The following is a 22,956-nucleotide window of genomic DNA, read 5'->3' on the forward strand; positions in this document are numbered from 1 at the left end:
TAGCTCCCAGCACTTTGCAGACATGGTTCCAGCAAAAACGAAGACCAGTGATCAGAACCAGTTAATGCTGCTTGATTCCCATTCTGGGTCGGTTGGCTCAATATTGCCATCAGACACAATATTTGTAAAGAAAAGAAACCAGTCTGAAAATCATCCTGACACTCTTTGAAACTTTGAAAAGGCTCCATCTACATGACATTTTCAGGCAGTATGAAAATTTCACTGCAAAAATCCAGAGGAAAATTGTAGGAATATTACAGAGAGAACACTTAGTGATGCTACCTATGTATTGAAAAATTTGAGTCGTTTTCTTCAAGGATGATTCCACAAAACCAGTCATCTACTCTACTGTGAAAAATATTCACTATATTGTGTGTGTGTGTGTGTGTGTGTGTGTGTGTGTGTGCACATGCGTGTGGTTTTGGTGATGTTGCCATGGATATACAGTACATATCGAAGCATGTAGGGTATTGGATTATATTTCCCATGCATATATGATGTACAGTGTACATACTGTATGCATGTTTGTGAATTTATTTCATCCCTCCTCTTTGCGTGTGTGTATGTGTGTTTACATGTATGTTGGTTTTTGTTAATGGCAGCTGTGGCTGGACCGCTGCCTTTAAACATGTTACAATCCATCATTAAACATGTATGGTGAAGAGGAAGTTCAAGCTACCAGATTGGTTCCCCTGAGGAGCTGTGACCCACTTCCTCTTGTATTAGACTGCTCTAAATGCACACACACACAGTTTGATCCACAACAAACAACTATCCCTGCGAGCCGAGAGGGGAGAGACTGGAGCCTGGCAAGTGCTCTGAGATGCTCTAAGTTTTGGGAGTTTCACATTTTTTCTTACAGTTTCAAAAAGGCCTCATCTAGCCAAAACACCCAAACAAATTGTTTCACACTCAAAGCAAAGCCACAGGAGGAGCAGATTTTAGCATCATAACAGGAACATATTGGGCCCCACATGAGACGATGATGTGCAGGTGTTGTTCCATTAGAAATGTACAAAATAGTGTTTGATTATTAAGGTGCAAATAAGTACAAACTCATACTAAATTAAAGGTAGAGTAGCATTCCTCCAGGCTGTAGTGGGTACAGAAATAGGCTATTAACAGTTAATATTTGGCACTTCATAAATCATATTTGGATATTCAAAAGGGGTTTTCTCAAGTTCACAAGCCTCCCAGGCTTACCATTGATGTTAGCTGAAAACCCCACCTTGAATAATTTTTTCCAATCAAGTTTCCCTTTGTGTTAATGTGTGACTAGGCCAGTTCTGACATTTAATACATGAGCAAATGTTTAATTACGTCCCCAGACAAAGTAAAAGTTAACATCAGTTAAAGTAGCACACAGCTTGGCTGGGCTTTCCGTTGAACACAGGTGACATGTCACTGCTCATGTAACTCCTGTCAGTTGGTTAGGGCACCTGTATGGAGTATGGCAGGATCTAAGGAGGACAGTGTGAACAAGCTTTTGTTGCTGATAACTCTTGCTGTTGGCCTGAGGAAGGTGTAGACACAACAGACTGAGCTAGAGTAGCTAGAGGAGCGCCCTAGTAGCCTAATGGTTAAGGTGCATACTACATAACCACAGCCAGGGACCTTTGTTGCATATTAAATCCTTATCCCTCCTTATGTTTACTGTATATATCTACACCATTAACTATCAAATAAGAAAGAGTAGCAAGTTGTGACAAGGACCTGATCCCTCACCAGCTTCCCAGTTTGAAGTTAGACCTGGCATTCAGTGGTGCTGGATCAGTGTGTTTTTCTTTTTCACTACCTGGGCGGCCTTAATCGCATTTCTATGAATATACCCTGTGGAGTAAACAAATTTCAGTTTACAGTCAGTATCTCTCACCAGAACATATTATGCATATCCTTGAGGCCTATACATGTTAAATGTATTTCCTTCCTCATAAAACATTTGAAAAGTTGAATTTTGAAACCTCATTTTTATTACATCCATCCAGCAATATTCTTCTTCAGTCAGTGGAATAGTGTGGATGCGTTGGCAGAACTGTATATTGAATTGCCTGCATGCATTCATGTGCAACAACAAACATTTCTCCATAGTGCTACTCGTGGCCAAAACTCTAGAGGGCACCTTTAACTGACTTCATTAACCACACTATTAAAGCTTAACTGGTACTAAATTTGTATCCCAAATTATCAAAAAACAATTTGTAACTTTGGATCACATCACCCATGTCTTCTTGAGGGCCTCTTTTGTGAAACTGAACTGTGAAAAACGTACTCCTCCCATATCTATTTTTGAGTGTGTAGCTTGCGCCTCAGTGGACCTCCACGATGGCACCAGCTGTGGGTGCTAGACTGGTGACGCAATCACATATCTTTTTCTTGACATAATATGTAGTCTCACTGTCCAAACTACCCCTCTCTATCTGAGAGACAATAGACTGAAAAGATATAATATATGTTCTATATATCCTGCATATATTAGTCAAACATGTATGTTTTCATACATATATACATGTATGATGTACATCTTCTAAACCCCTCTTGGTTTATGCTGCTGATACACAGTGCAAAATTACCGTAATGTCACGCAAAGACTACTGCATTTGCCCCAGTGTTTTCCCCAGGTGTTTCTTCCATACAAAGCAGTTCTATCTTGCACAGGCTCTGCCCTCCACTGGACTATATGGGTACTCCTCTTCCCCAATCACATGCATGTATTCACCCACTGAATTTAACATAAACGCAGGGTGGAAATAGAGTTCCTTTCAGCAGAGATCCAGCACCTGTTACAGAAACAGACTTTGTCTGTCATTCTCACTCACGGTTTTACTCCGTGTACTTCCTGGTTATCAAGAAGACAGGAATTTTCAGACCTATTTTGGCTCTCCTCACCCTAAACCAGTGCATTGCCCACAAAACGTTCTGCATGCTAACCATCCAGCGGTTATCGGAGCTGGTTTAGCCTGGTGACTGACTCACCACCATTGACTTGAAGGATGCATACTTCCATGTTGAGGTAGTTCCGAAACACAGGAAGTTCCTGTGTTTTGCCATTCAAGGGAGAACCTATGAGTACAACAGTCTACTGTTCAGCTATTCCCTGGCCCCCCACACCTTCAGCAGATGAGTGGACATGGCGCTTTATCTGCTGTGCGACCGAGGGGTGAGGGTTTTCTTTTACCCCAACAACCGCATTGTCATGGCCAGGTCTAAAGAATAGGCTAGGTTCCACTCAGCCCAGCTGATCTTGCATCTAACCAAGTTAGGGTTCGTGATCAACTGGAGGAAGAGCCCCCAGCCACAACAACAGGTGGAATAACTGGGGGTTGTCCTCAACTCATGCTGACTGGGCTTCTCTGTCAGAACTCAGACAGACAGCCCTGCAGCAGGCAGTTCAAAAACTGACTGTGGCGGGGTGCAATGGTGTTGGCATTTACCATCATGCAGGCACTGGCGTTCATGGCAGCGGCCCACTTGGTGGCGCTGCTGGGACTGTTTCAAATGCGATGCCTGCAGAGGTGGTTTGCCAGCCTTCACTTGGATGCCAAGAAGCACAAGCTCTGCTTGGTGACCGTTCCCCCCTCTGTGCAGGATGACCTGCGATACTGGGGGTCCCCACAACACCTGTCACAGGAAACACCACTGGGACAAGTTACTTGTCATGGTGTACATTGATGCATCCCTGACGGGGTGGGGAGAGACTTGCCTGGGGAGAGTAATGTGTGGAGTGTGGCCTCCAATAGAGAGCTGACATGTCAACCTCCTCAAACTCCAGGCTATGTTTTTGGTCCTCCAACAATTCAAGCCCCTGGTACAGGGGAGATATGTATTATTGAGGACCTACAACTGCAATCAAGGCAGGGTGGAGTTTGGTCTGCTGTCCTGTTGAGAATGGCGGAGAACCTGTGGAGATAGGCCTCAGAGCATCTGTTGTCTCTGAAGGCGCTCCATGTTCCAGGACTGGAGAACAGGTGAGCCAACCTCATGTCAAGGGCCAGCCCCCTGCCAGATGAGTGGAGGCTTCACCCTGAGGTGATGAAGCAGATTTGGGGCCAGTTTGGGAAGGCGAAAGTGGGTTTGTTTGACACCCACTGTCCACTGTGGTTCTCCTTGACGCTGCAAGATGATCTAATCCTGGGGTGGATGCCTTTGGACACACGCCATGGCCAGAAAAGCTGCATTTCATGCTTTTCTGCCTATCCGGCTCATTCCCCTCCTGTTGGACAGAGTGAGACAGAGCATCTGTTGTCTCTGAAGGCGCTCCATGTTCCAGGACTGGAGAACAGGTGAGCCAACCTCATGTCAAGGGCCAGCCCCCTGCCAGATGAGTGGAGGCTTCACCCTGAGGTGATGAAGCAGATTTGGGGCCAGTTTGGGAAGGCGAAAGTGGGTTTGTTTGACACCCACTGTCCACTGTGGTTCTCCTTGACGCTGCAAGATGATCTAATCCTGGGGTGGATGCCTTTGGACACACGCCATGGCCAGAAAAGCTGCATTTCATGCTTTTCTGCCTATCCGGCTCATTCCCCTCCTGTTGGACAGAGTGAGACAGGAGCAGTTGGAGGTCATCCTGATAGCTCTAGGTCGCCGCTTGGCATTGTGGTACACAGAGATGACTCAAATGCTGGCAGTCCAACCCTGGACCATCCCACACTTGTGGGGGGCTATGTCCTAGGAGTTAGGGACGATAGACGTGTTGCTCAATTTGGGCTAGCCCCTCCAGGCTTGGCTCCTGAAAGGTACAGGCTGATGTGGGTTGGACTGTCTGTACAGGTCCTACAGACCATTCAGGTGGTAAGGGTGGGATCCACCACTGCGTGTTATGGGGCAAAGTGTATGCAGCAACCTTTTCTTCCTATCACAAGGGTTTTGGCGACAGACCGGCCATCCTCTTGTGAAATGTTTCCTGCAGGGGGTCAGGATACAACACCCAGTGATGCGTGCCTCTACCCCCCAATGGGAACTTCCTGTGGTCTTCGAGGCTCTGGTGAAGGATTCTTGTGGGCCTCTGAAGCGCTCCTCTCTGAAGGTGTTGTTACTCAAGACAGCTTTGCTGCTTGCTCTGACATCAGCTAAGAAAGTGTGTGAGCTAAGTGCCCTGTCAGTTCATCCCAGCTGCATGCTCCTTTTTGGTGACCACAGTGGAGCTCCTCTCAGATCAAATCCCTCCTTTGTTCCCAAGAACATATGGAGTTCTTTCAGGTTGAGGGTTGTTCAGTTGGATGCTTTTTGGCCTCCACCCCATGCAGGGGATAGGGAGGCAAAACTGCATCAGCTTTGCCCAGTTCACATGCTACCATGTTATGTAGAACACAAGGCCCCCATCAGATGCACTGTTTGTGTGCTACAGGGATGGTGTGGATAGAAAAGCCCTATCTAAGAAACACCTTGCTGGGTGGCTTTGTGAATGCATCTCCCAAGCCCATAAGCAGGCAGGAAGAGAACCTCCCACTGTTGTCTGCGCCCACTGTACATGCAGTATGGCAGTGTCTTGTTTAGTGGGAGGAGTGTTGAGGACATATGCACTGCAGCTTTGTGGTCTGCACCCTGTCTGTTCATATCTCTTGGACATGTCGGGCTCCCTTTCACAGTCTGTGCTGGCTGGATTTACCCACTAGTGAAATGGGGGTGTGTGTGTGTCAGCTTGGTTTCACCTGACCCCCACTGGGCATGATACACCTGCATTTGTCACATGCTCCTTGATGACCTGGGGAATGAGGTGTGCAGAGGGTCTGTTGCTTGACAGTAGAGCCCTGCGAGGTTAGGCCATGGCCTCACCCAGTTCAGTTGTATGCTGTCTGGGTTGGCTGGGGCCACCTACCTCTCCACTGAGGTGGCTAAGGCTATTAGAAGTAGGTGTGCTGTGGCAACTAACCGCATGTTACGTCGCGGTAGGGCGCTCATTCATCAGGCTCCAACACTGTACCCATAGTACCCATAGGGCGGGGCCTGTGTGATATAATATAAAGGTTACAATATTGTAACCCTAGTTCTATTAGCACTATTTTGTAAAATTCAGTTTTGAGCCTTTTTTGTCACCCCAAAGTTTGATATTTGCCAGTGTGGATATATTTTTACTCATCTGGATTGGGTTCCACTAGCTATTTGTAAACCAACTCCAAGTATATGTGTAAAGTCCTTTCTAAGTGTGCAGTTACTACTAGCTAGTTTCAAGTGATTTACTAAATCAGGTTGCACCATTAAAACTTGAAGTCCCCCTCTGTCCTTCTTGTTCCTACAGTTGGATGTTTGAGCTTCACTGTGCAGACTGACACTAGAAGGCTGTTTTCACATTTATCTGCTGAAAGTGGAAAGTTTCTCTGTGTTCATTGAAAATCTGAGTTCAAGGGGAGGGCTAACGTTAATGCTAATGTTCCAATATTCACCTTACACAAGTGTGATGTGGAAACTTGAAGCCTCCAGTACACAAACACTGAGAATGGACTTTACAGTGAAGTAGGAGGTATCTTTTGTCCAGCAGTTAAACTTATGAAATATATTTGCAATATATTTATGAATATATTTTTATTCATAGACCAGGTAATTATTCTTAATACATGTCTTGGGGCGATCTTTAAGGATATTCTTTGCTAGAAAAGACCTTAGTTATGTATAAATGTGTGCATTATCCAATAAAAAAAGAATCAACTATGTAAATGGTAAGTCGCTGAAGCATCACAAGGTATAACATAACTTCCAAAAATAACAGTTTAAGTGGCCAAGCAAAACACTGAATTTAACTGCTAATCATCTGTAAATATGGTTTGACTTTGTTTAAACTAAATAATCATACATGCAGGAACATGTGCATTTCAGAGTTAATTTTTATGCAGTTGAGAGCAAGGGAGAAATATCTGATTATGCTAACCAAACCACCACACTGTAATTTGTTCATTTAATATAAAAATTACTGGAGTAATTTTTTGTAATTTGAGGAATACTGTGCTTTTTGTGACATGTAATATAAAATCTTCCCAGTTTACATCATCATTAAACAGCACTTCTACTGGGCTACAGTATTAGCAAGCTAACATTAGTTTTGTCAGTTGGCTCAGTTGGCTATGCAACAGTTCCACCTGGTATTTAGTAAATATTTAGTAAAAATTTATCTCTACGTAACAACTAGTTTGTGTGGTGCACATCTAATGATGCATAAATCTCAGCTTCTCAAACAAACAGTTACATTACACTGTAGCTAAGCTATGTTTGGTGCAGCTGGCTCCCAGTCAGAAAGTTTTAACCCCCACATACAGAAGAAAATCTCGCTCAAACCTCTAGCTGACAGTGTGCAGAGACCTGTTTTGACATGTTTTTTAGTATCAGACAACAATGTCTGCCTCTTAATGGAACATGATGGCTTCATATTCTTACACTTCAAACCAGAAGAGATTGATACAAGTCGTAGTCGTGGGAACAATGTTTCACTGGAAAGTTGTAATGCAGAAAGCACTTTCATTTCTTGGTCTCGACGATGAGGGATTGATTAAATGTTGGGGGAAATAGGTTTGGTTTCATTACACCCTTGATTGCATTTTCGAGGTATTGTTGCCAGGCAACATAACATTATTGGATATTTGGTATAGAAATCTTTGAGCCTCTGGTGATATTTTTGAATGAGCCCAATAAAGTTAATGTCTCTCTCCTCTCCTCTCCCCTCCTCTCCTCTCCTCTCCTCTCCTCTCCTCTCCTCTCCTCTCCTCTCTTCTCTTCTTCATTTCCCCCAGTCTGCACTGTAAAAGTCGTTTCCAGGACATTATCCCTATGCTTCCCCTTGGACCCACACTCCATGCCCTTTCACTTAAGCTATTGTCTCTTATTGACCCACTGCTGACTTGGCTGTTGCAGCTTATTGAACTACACTCAGTGCTTGGCTCCCCAGAGGAAGGACTACTGTACATCGAAGAGTGTAATGAGATGGCTCTAGCCAGAGGCTCGCTCTCTGACAGGAGCAGAAAACAATAAATTGGTCATGATCATAAGTTTTCGCTGCTCAATCTGCTCTTAATCTAATCTAATTAACCTGAAGGTTGCATCAGCCTCTAGATATAAACAGGTCTACTTTCCAGGAATATTATGTCAATATGGTTGAATTTATTCTAAAATATATGTGTTTTGGCTTTTTGAAAATGATGTAATTGATGTTTTCAATTGGATCAAGAGGGTATGCTTTTAGTTTGACCATCATTCACTATTGAATTGTCCAGTGGGGTTTGAAAGGGTTTCCATATGAGAAAAAGTGATACAATTTAGAAAACCACAGAATCTAAAAGTCTACAGTTACACTACAGCTGCTTGAGCAAAATGCTAACTTCTGCATGCTAACATTTTCACAATGGCAAAGCTAACATGCTGATGTTTATCTTGCTGTCTACCATGCTCACCATCTTAGTTTAGCATGTTAGCATGAATAAAGTACAGCTAAAGCTAATTGTCATTAGTCTGGCCATAAACTAAAGTTAATTAAAATGGCACTAGATGAAAAGTTGAAGGATCACTAAAGTTATTACAATTCATCCTGTGGGGGGCATGAATGTTTTACCAAATTTGATGGCAATCAATTGTCGAGACATTTCATTTAAAACCACAAATGTCAACCTCATGGTGGCGCTAGAGGGAAAGTCAGGTGATTACTAAAGTCAGCAAGATACATCCTCTGGGAACCATGAATGCATTCATGTAAAAAGTTTGTGCCAATCCATCAAGTAGACATATGATACTATATTTCACAGAATAAGTGAAAAATTTGACCTACTGTTAGTGCTTAATGAAAAGTCAGGAAATTACCAAAGTCTGTAGGATTCATCTTCTGGGGACTATGAATGTCTGTATCAAATTTCATGGCAGTCCATGGGATATTACAGTTTGGACCAAAGTGTTGGACAAATCGACATACAGATCTCTAGGGCCATGCCTTAAAGCCTGGCTAAAAATCATTAAAAGTGGACTTTTCACTCTAGTGTCCTGTATCTCTGAGATGATGTCTGGGATGATGTCATTCATTGACAGTCATAAATAGAAATACAAAGATGTGTAGGATGGAAAAACACAAATAACTGTCCCTTTGAATCAGTCATTCAGTTGTGACGTTTACACCAGTACAGTAGTCTAATTGCAGGTTTTCTGTGTAGGTGTGCTGGATAGTAAACGGGAATAAACTGGCATCATTGCAAGTATCTTCTGTGTCTCTAATCAGTGTTTGGCCTGCTCGGCGACTAAACAGAGGGTGTGATGGGCTTATAATGAACCTTCCTCAGTAGCACAGGGACCCTGGTATCCACTCATCACCGCTAATGTTTGTAACCACAGAGATGATACTGCACTGAGATAACAAAAATAAATCTAAAAATAAAAAAGGCCAGACTGGCAAATCCCCTTACTGCCTGAAGTCAGTAGTGTACATGTTTAATGTCAAGATGTATGGAGTTAATAAGAGGAAACAAAGGGAAGCAAAGAGAGGCTCTGCATGGCATTTTGTGTTTATACAGCCTACTAGTCCTAGAAATCATGGTCATATTGAACAGTTCTGCAGTGCACAAGTTATGTACACCACCAAAGTACAATGCCAATGCAAGAAGTAGTGTGTCTTTTATGTTGCAGGGTGGAAAGTAAGGGTATGCTGGTGGTGGTGGCAGTAAGTGTGACTGTAGTTTGCAGCTGCGCAGCTGCATCGATCTCATCCTCGCTTGTCACCATTTTTCTGTTGGATATAGCTAGCTAGCTATGTATATAGATGACCCCATTATTAATTATTCATTCTTTATTGATTTAATGAATCTACACTAATAATATCATGCTCCATTTACATTAATCTGTAATGTAGGTTGAGCTGACTAAGTCTATCTATCTTGCTGCTTCTATGAGTGCAAGTTTTGCATCAGATTAATATGTAAGGCATGTGTGTGTGTTCAGAGATATTGATAGTTCTCTCCTGTCTCATACTGAGCACAGTGGGCCACCCTTCTAACCTATGCACACACAAACACACATTAGGGCTGGTGTGAGTCTTGTGGATTGTTTTACATTTAATTTCATTTGACTCAATAGGACAATCATTATTAGTCAGTTAAACATATATAGATATAACACTTCTCTATTATTATGCAATAAAGTTCACAATATTGACTCTGAATAACTTATTTTTCTTGTCTCTTACTGTCATTTATGAATTCTGCACACTTAGAAACACTGTGAGTGAATTTATTGAAATATTATTTTTTATTGGCATTGATAGGCTTTGTTCTTCAAGTCTCTTGAAGGTCTTCCTAAAAATCAACAGGTGTGTGGACATCAGGTCCGCCGTAGTGTCTTGCTATTGTGTAGATAGTATTAGTGTTTCTATTTAATTTTCATAAAGAATGAATGTTATCTTGATGAGCCATTAGTAATATACAGAATCACTTTGTATGCTCTTCACAGTTACTCTAATGTTTGTATCTGAGAGTGGGAGGATTGTATTCCACATGTAGCACATGGTTCGTCGAGTTCTGTTGCCAGATAATTGAAGAGACTGAACACACATCTGTAGGACTGTGTTATGCCTGTTTCAACTTTTCTCCACTGGTGGCCCGTATAGTAGTTTCTGATTTTATTTTAGTGATTGCATTTATTTTAGCTCTAGGCCTTTTCTCACATCTTTTATCCCCTTGTAGGGTACAGCCTGGAATCCAAAGCACCAAGATTGATTTGAAGTTTAACAGATACTCTCTGCAATTTTCAGGTGGTGCTGACACTTAACAATAAATTGACTTAAAAACTGGTTACAAGGCAGTTTCATTCTTCACTCTTGATCACATACTGTAGATGAACTGACTCTACCTGAACCCCTAGCCATTAATTTACGCAGATAGAGCTTTATAGATACATATATGGTACTTCAGTTAGCACAGAAAGCATGCTTTCCTCTGAATGGCTTCTTAAGATGGACATGCAGCATTTAGAAATTCAATTGAAATTATTCATGATTGCAAGGCCTTTGGGTTTGATTTTGGTTCACCAAACATTCCTTGAACACCAGCCTGCAGAAGCGGACATGTGTTCCAGGGAAAAGCATTTTCACTGCTGATGATAATGGAGGCTGAGCACAAACTGAATGAGACAGAGTTGTGAGAGAGAGCGAGAAAGAAAGCAAGAGAGAGAGAGCAGCAGGGAATAGAAAAAACACAGGACACAAAATTATTTAGAAATCAGTGGGTTGACGTGTATTCCCTTCCTGTCAGAACACACAATGACTTAAAACATGACAGGAGGAGGAGACCAAGGGACAGTCATGTGTGTGCATGTGATCAGTGCGCTACTGGTCATCGGTCAGGTCTCATAGCAGTTACAAGCAGGTTTTTAAACAATTTATTTAAAATAATGGGCTAAATTTAAGGCCTTAATAAGAGACCAGGGTTAATACAATGTACATATACATACTACTGTGAGGCTTCATGTTTCGTAGCAACTATGCTGTTTTTTGGCCATGCTAGCAGTCTACGGATGCTAGATGCTGATGGCTGGTTGGTCCATGACTTGAACTATTAGATGGACTGCCATTAAATTTGGTACAGATATTCATGGTCACCAAAGGATGAAGCCTATTGACTTATCATCTAGGGTCACTATGATGTTGACATTAGTGATTTTGAGTGAAATATCTTGATATATAAATATAGATAAATATAGAATTATAAGATGGATTGCCAAATCCACTAATCCAGAAGTATGTGTGTGATATCTGTGTGTTTCAATTTGAGAAGACAATTTTTCTGATTGGTGCTGAGGGTTAAATAGTCCTAATCCTGCAGACATAAGAATAGAGAATAAAGATTGCACATATGCACAAGACAGATGGACACACACACTCAAAGGTTAATGAATAAATCCTTGTTCCTGCTTGGAGACTCTCCTAGCCCCTGACAAGAGACAAATGTGGTGGATTTTCTGTATGTGTGCGAGTGAGTGCATGTCACAATAACACATGCTAAATTAAACATGTGGAACTGGCAGGCACATTTAAGTTTCATAGTTAGCTGTGTTGACTCTCTGCTTCATTCACCGCCTATTCTGAGGTTCAATACAAATAAGCCTTTCTGTGGCATAGCTGGATAATCAGCCAACCTAGAGTGCGTTGTTGATTTACCCAACGCCTCATCAAAGGGAGATTTAGTCCAAATCAATAAAAGCAGCCATCTGTGTGTCTGTTCACTTGTCTGTTTTAAGCTTTATTCACTTCAGAGGCAGGAGAACACCTCTGCCAGGGCTTCTATCTATCAAGAAAATCCATTTGCATTGTTGGACAAGGAAAATCTGACTCTAATCTTCTCCACTGATGCGCGTCCTGGTGGTGTGGCATTCTCTCTTTTGCTGGCCAAGTGGCTGTAAGATTTTAAATGTATTGCTTTTATCATATATTTTTGATGCAACAATTGGTTAACAGCATTTTTGAAACTGGAATGTTTTTTTTTTAAACTGATGATTAAGAATAGATACTCTGTAATGTTTTCACACCTGAACTTAATGCAATCAAACATTAAACCTATTATCATTGCAAGACTGACCATTCACTAAGCCCCGCCTTCCTTAGTTACTGTTGCTGCAGCTGTTAAGCTTTCCGTTCTCACACAGCATGCAGTTCACATGATTACGGTGGCAGATTTGCCCCTCAAAATTCACTGTAATTTTTGAAACAATGGGTCCTTGATTTTGGAAGGCAGTAAACAAAAACAGGCTTGTCATTTCTATTTGGAGGCCATTTATTTTGCCAGCACAAACTGGCAATTGTCACTAACAGACTCTATCAGCTGTAGATACCCAGCCTAATCAGCTAACTTTAGCTCCACAAAAACACTCTCCAACTGACTTATTTATTGTTTTTACCTTACTGGTTTTAAAGTGACAACCCTGTAAAAGGGGACCTATTATGCTTTTTATGCTATTTTCAGTCATATATATAATGTTACAATGTCAGATGTTCATATTAAACGTTGCCAACATGTCAAATAATGAGGTAATATGTAATTATGTAGAAGTAATCCCTGTGAGGAACAAGCACCGGCTTCAGACTGCTCTGAACGCTTGGCTGTTTTTTTTCTACTTTCAGCCCGAGCTGATGTCGGCTCATGATGGATTTCTTTATATGGTCATCTGCTCCACACAGTGCAAGTTCACTGCTCTTACACAGTGAGGCAAAGTAAAACAAGTGGTTCACCTGTTGGAGGTGTGCTGGTCATCTGCAGCTCTTCATCAAACATCATCATCACTGTGGCTGTTTCTGCTTGTACTATCCCTCCCTGCATTATTTCTAACTGATCTGCTGAACAAAGAGCTCCAGATATGTCCATATGATGTTATTCAACCGGTTTTTAGTGCCACTAACGAAGCTCTACTAATTCAGTGAAGAACATGTTTCACTTCCTGTAACTTCTTCACAATAAATGTCTCCTGTTATTTAATCATTTAAAAGCTTTTAATTTGAAGAAGTAAAGCAGGAAATGTTAGGTTTGCATTGGCACAACTCTGATATGTTGGCAGGCTTCTGAAAAGCTGGCCAATCAAAACAGAGTGGGCTCATCAGGAGGGGGGCCTTAAAGAGACAGGAGCTAAAACTGCCTGTTTCAGACAGAGGCTGAACTGAGGGGCAGCATAAAGGGTCAGAGTTTTTTTTAACTGTGTTCATGCAAAGCTACTCTAGTGGAGTCCAAAAATAAAAATATAGAGCTGGAAATGAGCATAATAGGTTCCTTTTAAACATGCATTTGCCAGCTACAGTACATACATGAAATCCAGCTAATAGGGTTTTCCCATTATTCCGGGTGGTCTGCCAAGCCAACTTGTGGTGAAATGCATTTCCACTACAGCCTCACAGCAGGGGATAGCCATGGCAAACCGCATTACTGTGGTCCTGCATGCTGGCAGGGCTGACTGGGGCCAACCCATGACAACCTCCCTCCCACTTCCTCCCTCTCAAACAATTATTTTGTGAGACTCAACTCGTGTCTGTGCTGGAGACCAGGGAGAAAGCTCTGTTTTTATAAGTCTCTCTGTGTTCAGCTTGTAGTACTTTTATAGCTTCTTAATGATTTTTTGTGGTTTGAAGTTTCTCTCTTGTGTTCCTGTTTGTACTTTCAGATATCTGCCTTATTTTACTGTTTCCTGATCACTTTCAGCTGTATCAGAGTTGTTTTAAGTTACTGCTGATGAAAAACCAACATTTCTTGCTATTGCTAATTCATATTAAAGTCTTAAAAGTCTTAAAAGATATAGGAAATTAAATGTGTTTTTGGAGCTACTTGGTCAGTGGATCAGTTATAAATACTGGAGGAATAGTACAAGCATAAACAGCCACAGTGAGATGTTAGTTGAAGAGTTCTTAATGCATTTTCTGCAAACAGCACACCTCCAATAGGTAAACAGTCTTTTTTACCTGGCTCAGCACGGCCACCCAACAAACCATGGAAAAACCCTATAAGAGACTGTTTCCACCTCTAATATTACAAGAGAAAAGGCTTTAAGGACAGGAACTAACCAATATAACCATATAGGACCAGCCCCCGCACAGTGGATGTTTTGTGTGAATGGGGCTTTTTTTTAACATAACCTTTAAACCCACAAAATAATGTTGGTTGATATGATCCTTAGCCTTGGAAGCAACACTACTGGTGTCTGTAGTTAGCTAGTTAGTTACATGTTAATGTTTACGGTTTATATTAGCGCAGACAAACATCACCCCATGAGTATCACAGATTATCACTCTTACTATAGCACACCGATTCAACATGTGTAGAAATTCGAAGCTTAACAGTCCTCCTGTGCATAGTTGTGGTTGCTGAGATATGATCGGGCAATCACTCTTTTTTTTGGGGGGGGGGGGGTTAGCAAACAGTTAACTTGGTTCAGTCACTATTTCAAAGTTGCAAGAAAAACAGTTGCAGTGGTAATATAGATCTTTGAAGTATAACACATACATAGTACCTTTTTATGTGCTTTCATGTATGTGGGGTGGTTGTTAAGTGATGGTTAAAGTAGAGATTTATCTCCTTTGTAACAAATGTGCAAAATGAGTCAGGGAAATCAGTCAGGGATTTTACCGCTTTATTGATCACTTAGGCTTTGATGTAAGAGCCATTCCTCAGAAAGTCATGGATACTTTCTGTTTGTACCAGTTATTCCTTCCTGCATCACATAAACTCAAGCAACCCCACCACAGAGAATTACACTAATCAAAACCTCTCTAACCTTTTTTAATTATAATTGTCGACTTCCTTTAGTATGGAGTGAGCTTACTGATTATTGAAGCTCCTGAATCCAATTAACAGTCACCAGCTGTACAGGGTTTAGGCCTTGGTGCCTTGATTGCACCCTGCAAGAAGACTTGAAAAGCGGAGACACCCTGTGGCTTTAGAAAAGGCTCTAACAAAAGTAATTGAATGAAGCCACAGGGTTGTCTGGGCTGTTTTACTCATTTTAAAGGCCAAAGTTATCAAAGGAGCAACAGAGCTTTCATTATATATATATATATATATATATATATATATATATATATATATATATATATATATGCACACATATATGTGTGTGTGTATATATATATATATGTATATATATATTTTAACTAAAATATTTTTTAAAAAAAGGTGGTTTGAAAGATATTCTGAGCTGTAATTTCATTTAGATACAGGTGAGCTCAATTTTGGGTGTGAAATATTCCTATTTTACATTAAACAAATGCATAAACTATTTGGCACATCAAAGCCAGACCACAGTGGAACAAGCTGCACCCTCTCTATCTGTGCCAGCTGAGAACACAAGCCCTGCACTGTGTCGGGACACACACTGTGCATAATCTCTCCACTGCTTTCAATTCATCCCAGCTGGTGCCCAGTGCAGAGCTGCACACAGAGGACTGACCACGTTCTACCTGCCTCATTTCACAAATCATAACGCTGACTGGGCTCTAATTCTAATGAGCACACTGTACAACACAGTACTTTACAAAGTCAGCCTCCCTTCGTTAATTCAGATTTAAACATACAGTAGTATATTATTGACTGGACTCACATTTATCAGGTGACCAGAAACATTATATAACCTGATTAATGTAACTGTAAAGGGTGATGATGTCTGCTGCCCCCTAGTGGCTCAAAAAGCAAAACAAAAAAATCTGATAACGCAGCTTTAAATCAACAAGGCTGGCTTTATTTATGAACATATTTAGGAGAATACACCTGATTTGAACCTCAAAATGTCACCCCAGATTTTTCATCACATCCAAAACCTGGAGAAACAGTGCAGAACAGTTGAGTGGAGGTTTGGCACAACTTCACCTCCTTGCGGTGTGAAGTAGGAGGCAGACTTGACTGGAAGTACCAAAGCTCCAGCAACAGTTGTGACAATGAAGACTTCATTGTACTTTAATCAGGGTCCTTGTGTCCTGTGGCATACGTCGGGGTCAACAGCCTTGTTTCCACCCACAGGCTGAAACAAACCAGTTTTATTTCAAGTTCCAAGTTGTTTTGAAGTATCAATCTTTGATACTTAGCAACAGTGAGGAGAATCAATTACAGATCCTATTATGCCATCTCCCCCAAGATTAGACTTCTTGTTCATACCCCTTTAAATATGTGAGCTTTTCTTTAAAGTGGTATATCTTACAGTAACTGAAGCCAGATCCATTCACATATTTGCATTTGTGTATGACCACTAAAAACTGAGAGGATAAGGCAACATTGAATCAGAGATGCTGCACTGTTGTCTTTGGGTTAAAATGTTCGGTCTTGTTGGCCACATGCTAATCATTTTTGCCTTTGAAAGGTAATGGAGGCTGTTCGACGACATCACTGATTGAGGTGTGACCAAAAGTGCAACATGCATGAAAGTTTCATCACAAATCCAGTGCATATTAAAAATACACACAGATCCTTAGCACCCCACGATCATGTTCAGAGCCACCTGCTTTGCTGGAGATGCCAGTGATAGTCGTTGCTATGGATACCATTCAACATTGTAATCTCCATGTCTTGTGCCATTTAATTACATGTTCCATACCTTGAGTTGATGTAGGTGGCATCTCTATGGCATATCTTTACATAGGTTGAAGAGCATAAATGATTATATGCAATGATACTGCTTTATGAAGCATTTTACTGTAGGCAATATTAGCCAGTTCAGTATCTCCTGATGTAATTCAGTTGTCAAGAGGCAGAACAAGAAGAGAAAAGAAGAGTGTTACAGTGAAGAGAAAGACACATTTATTTTGATGTGAGTGCTGCAGTCCTTTGTAATTCAGTATAAAATAGTCTTTAAACACAGTATGGGCTACATCTATAAATGATGAATCCAGTTTTTTAGAAAACAGAACTGAAGATAGTTTAGGAGAAATTACAATACCTTGCTTCCCCATGACAGTTTAAGAAAAAAACTGAAGTTGAAGTAAGTGTCATTTTCTGTTAAGGACTTGAATCTAATGGTATCCATAAATTAGTTCATACAGATATTGCATCTCACATTGTGGTTCAGCTCTCCAGAGTCTGTCCTCCACCATCCCATTAAGACTTAGTGAAGAGAGACACTTTCCTCTCTGTTAGCAGGAGAGACATATAATAATCACAAAGGAAAACACTGCCCAAAACCAAAACTACATATACACATAACATAACATAAATATAAATTTGATTTATGATTTTTCATAATGTGGAACGATGTCATGAGTTAATAACTCTCTAACAATATCAGGGTATCAAACAGTCTGCAGGGCATTTTACTGTGCAGGGACACTCACTCTGGTGGCTTCAAAAAATTCACTCCTAACACTTTGTATGAAGCCCATGCCTATAATGCATTACAAACATACTTATGATGGGTGATAATCTGCTTATAGCACTGTATAATTATAGTTATAAGCACTCATAAATATTCATAATTCTTTATAACAATAATCATGACACATTATAAAGCATTTTATAATGACTTATAAGGTCAAGTATCATAATATTTCATAACTGCTGGTCACTTGCTGAGGATCATAGTATATTATAATTTTCATAGTTGTAATACATTATAATCACTATTATAATACATTATAATGTGATTACAAGTTACTCTAAGCGGTCATTGGGTGCTTTAAGTAAAGTGAGAAAAAGATCATTAAATCTATGTGTAGTGAAGGAGGGTTCCTTCACTGGGTCCCAAACCCCGGTCTCCCAGACCACAGTCAGCCAAAGAACTTTGAAGATGGCCAATGGCCAGCGCGTCTAGTCATCCGTGATTGTTACACTCTAGAGGGCACGGGCCTGCGCTGTGACACTATGCTAGAACAACACACAAAACATTGTAAAATTAATTTATATGTTTAATGGGTCATAACAGAAACTGAGTACTTCAATTTGACACAACTTTTTGTTTCTCTTACCACACAAGTGCTTCATCCCAGCGCTCCCCAGCACCCTGCCAGTGCTTTCTGCCAGAAAGAAACGCTGTAGGGACACAAGCCCTCACCAAGGTTGAGACTTACCAAGTCAGCAGCGCATGGTTTGCACCTGTTTTTTTAAGGAGTCCCTTTTGTTGATCAAACACTTACATAAAAGTAATATATACAGCTACAGGTAAAGTAGAATTGTTTCAGGTATTATCTGTAATTTGACTCAATTTAGTGTTTAGAGTGAGTTTTTTGGGGAAACATTACATTGTGAAATGTAAATGTCCATCATTCAGTTGTTCATTATTAAAAAATGTGTCTACTCAATTTCTGTTATGACCCATTAAACATATAAATAAGTTTAACAATGTTTTGTGTGTTGTTCTTGCATAGGGTTATGGTGCAGGCCTGTGCTCTCTAGAGAGTAATGACCACAGATGACTTGACATGCTGGCCCTTGGCCAACAGCATAATTCTTTGGCTTACTGGTTAGCGCAACTGTCTGTGGTCTGGGAGGCCACGGTTAGAGACCCGGTGTAGGAACTAGGGCAGAGAGCCCAGTATTTGTATTTGTATCTGTATTTGTTGAGGCAGCAAAAGTATTTGTATTTGTATTTGTTTTCGAATAAAAGTGGAATGAGGCTTAAAAATCCTGTTTTTGTATTTATTACGCTTTTAATTTTAGAAAATTAAAGTGTTACAATAAGTGTTCATGAATAAACTACCTTACGAAGGAGGTCCCCACACCAGGTCTTGAACTGGAGTCTCCCAGATCATAGACGACTGCGCTGACTACTGAGCTAAAACTTTACTCATCAGCTCATTGCAGGCAGACTTCTACCTATTTATACACCCATAACACAGAGACAGCACACCATGTAACATGTAGAAGAACTTCAGAGGTGATTCTTGCTTTGCACCTTTCATTATTGCCTATTTTTTACAACCTAACTTTGTGGAAAGGCGAAGGGGAACAACAGGTTACGGAGAGTCCCTTGGGACTTAGTCCTGATAGATTAACAGTGGAGCAGAGGAGATAGACTGAGATAATGATGTAACTGACCTGCGAACTGGTATTTGATATGGGTTTTTTTTTTCTTCCCCAAAACAAATAATTTTTAAAATATTAGTATGAAACAAATATCCATGTAAAACCCACTATTTGTGCTTTGCCGAATAATGTATTTGTATTCTGGCACACCCCTTAACTACACACAGATTTAATGATCTTTTTCTCACTTTACTTAAAGCAACCAATGACCACTTAGAGTAATTTATAATCACATTATAATTCAAGATTCAAGATTTAGTTTATTGTTCTTTTCTTGTGTATTTGCATACACAAAAAAACGAAATGCTGTTCCTCCCCACCCCCAGCAGTGCAACAACAACAGAAAGGTTTAAGATATACTGTATATCTGAAAAAATTTCCCTTTGAAAAAATGATGAAAACATATAAATCCCAAGAGGAAAAAAAACAAAAAAAGAACGAGCAGTTAGCGGCACAGTGCATTAAAGTGCATTTAGAGAGAAAAGTACGTCTCACTTCAATGTAGACAGCTCTTTCATGTCAACGAGTGACCAGCACTGAAGGGGGAGTTATATAATCCATTTTGCTGTCCAGAGGACATTAGGCAACATGATTGTTGGAACTGCCGGTTTGTATGGGTTAACAGTTAGCCTAGCTTGCACTCCTCCACGCTTGCCCTGCTTCCATGTCCTGTCACACTGCTTTCGATGTCTCCGGCACAATCTTCTCTTCTTGCTGATTAATTAATAAATTACCTCTTAGAGTCTTTTCTGAAGATTATTTCAAGGTTATTTTGCAAAATGTCTTTTAAGGTCCAATTTTGAGATGTATTCAGGAGTCCATCTCTGGTGCAGCCACTCTCCCTTATAGAACACAGCATTATAACAGTAATTATAATATATTATAAAACAATTATAATGTATTACAACTATGAAAATTATAATACACTATGATCCTTGCAAAAAAAATGTCAGGGAGTATTATGATACTTGACCTTATAAGTCATTATAAAATGCCTTACAATGTCTTATTATTATTGTTATGAAGCATTATGAATATTTATGAGTGCTTATAACTATAATTATACAGCAGATTATAACGTGTTCTAAGTATGTTTATAATGCATTATAGACATGGGCTTCATAGAAAGTGTTACCAATTCACTCTTTCTCTCTGAGTTTGATTCAGAATGATTAGCTAGAGAGAACAAGAGAACAGAAGAAGAAAGTAGTGATGGAGTAAGATACAGCGAGCACAGTCTAACTCTTCCTCTCTCAAAGTGTCTCACCTCAGCAGATACTCTCTGCCATGCTTTTAGTTCACTTTTAGTTCAGAGGGTGAAAGGCTACTTCACAAATAGAAGGTATTCACTATCAACGAGCCCTATCCGTCCGAATCTACAACCTGCCATTACCCAGCAGTTAAAGGAAGAAACCTGTTATCTGCAAATGGACAACTCTGTTGTCCTCTGGTCTCAAATGTCTGTCAATCATTCTTTAAATATGGTCATGGATATGGACGGTTCAGACAGTAGGAAAGTGAGAAACAAGCCCAAACCACGTCATGTGAATAGACTTTTTTGTGATTTACTTGTACATTCTATGTGTTTTTAAAATGAACAGTAGGTATAAGTTCCTCTGTCAGCTTCTGAGTTAAAACATTTTTTAAAATTTAGACTTGCTATGGCCCATCCCCTTCAGCCTGATTCTAGACATCTGAATCACTGCCCACATCTCATGGCTGTTTTCACTGGTCGGAGAATCAAGTGAACAGTCAGAGTTTAGTATGTGGGATTAAGAATGGGGATGTTATCTTCCTAAAAACATTCATTAAAAATTGCAACAGAAAAACTACCACAAGCATGGATGAGATTGATGCAACTGTATAAGACGCTGTATGTCCATGTACAGAAATAACAACTCTTGAAGCATCACTTTTTTAAAAAATCACAGTGTTGCTTATAGCAACTGTTACCACAGCTTCCATTTGAACTAAACATAAGGTCAGCAGGGCATGAACACAAATGTCTCTATAGTTTGACACAAATCATTTGATTGCTAATTAAAGAGGACATAACATGCACATTTCCAGGTCTATATTTTTAATCCTGTGTTCTACTGGTTCTACTACTTTGCATGATTTACAGTTCATGCAAAGTAGTATGAACTGTGTCATACTGACACTTCACACAGACCCTCAGTTCAGACAGTTTTAGATCCTGTCACTTTAAGGCCCCTCTCCCGGTGAACCCACTCTGTTCTGATTGGCCAGCTCTCGATGATTCTAGAGACTACATCAACAAATCATGTAACAAACTATAGTAGTAGGATTTCAATACTTTTTCTCGTTCTTCACTTGAAATGTCATCTTCTCAAATACATCTGTATACATGTTTGAGCCAGAATCTGACCTGAAATATGAGATTGGACAACGCAAACAACACATGGAAAAAGCTTAGCAACAACCTTGGCAAACCAAGGGTACAGAAGGACAGCGTGAGCAAGGAGCTGATGTCAGCTCATCTGCAAGGTAGAGAAAAACTGCCAGACTTGCAGGGAGCATTTCTACATACAGTACATTAACCTCAAGTTTTGGAACTTTGACTATGTTTAACATACCAGTTGATATCCGACATCATAACTGTATATTAATAACAAAAAACCACAAAAAGCATAATATGTTCCCTTTTTAGTGTTTCAAATAGAGAGACCTATCAGACTTTTGAGAATCACATTACAAATTGTACATTTATTATAAATTTAAAGGGTAATTTCACACTAACACTATAGAATAATAACACTGCCCCCTCTGGTTGAAGTCTGTTTCACCTCTGACCACATGAGGCATTACTGATGGGTGTGTTGGGCAGGGTCAGAAGTGTTTTTTTGTTGCACCTGTAACCGCATCCAACAATGATGTCACAGTGTGCTGATGCGCCCTGGAGTACACTTCTACATCACTGCAGCAAGTTGAGAAATTAAACCAGTGGACGGCTAGAAGGGAACTTAAAAATGTTAAGGAGGTGATTAGTTATTCTTATAACTAATAAATGACTTTAACAGATCTAAAAAACATGTACTAAATAAATAAATAAAAATAAAAATAATAAAAAAAAATGTACAAATTGTGCACTGACTAAATGTTCTTAAGTCTTTTCAAAATCCTTCACAAGTGACCTAAAATGGAAAATGTGAATCTAGATACAGTATGTGTAATTCAAATTAGTATCTATATATTCTGCAAAAACTGTAAGTGAAGCTGCACTATTTGCTTTATTTGCTAATACAAATCAGATCTGGTTGAATCTGTTTTCTCTTCCCATTTATATTTACAAATATGGAGACCTAGTGGAAATTCCCATGGAGCACATCTTTGTTACCACATTCATTTTCAAACATTCAGTCATGAGTACCAATTCAAGCATGTACAGTATACTGAGATACATGGATGGCCCATCCATCTTGCATGTATTAAAAACGTTTGTGACATTAATGCACAGCATACAATGCAAAAGTTTCTACATGTGTGGAATTGCAGT

General features: G+C 40.1%; 1 protein-coding gene across 1 annotated transcript in view; it reads left to right on the forward strand.

The window, feature by feature from the left end:
- The window catches only part of syt9b (synaptotagmin IXb), a 50,518-nt gene that overhangs the window by 1,366 nt on the left and 26,196 nt on the right, over positions 1–22,956 (forward strand). The gene's annotated exons all lie outside the window — the stretch shown is intronic.

Source organism: Thunnus maccoyii, chromosome 5 (assembly GCF_910596095.1).
Source record: "Thunnus maccoyii chromosome 5, fThuMac1.1, whole genome shotgun sequence".
NCBI classification, from domain to species: Eukaryota; Metazoa; Chordata; class Actinopteri; order Scombriformes; family Scombridae; genus Thunnus; species Thunnus maccoyii.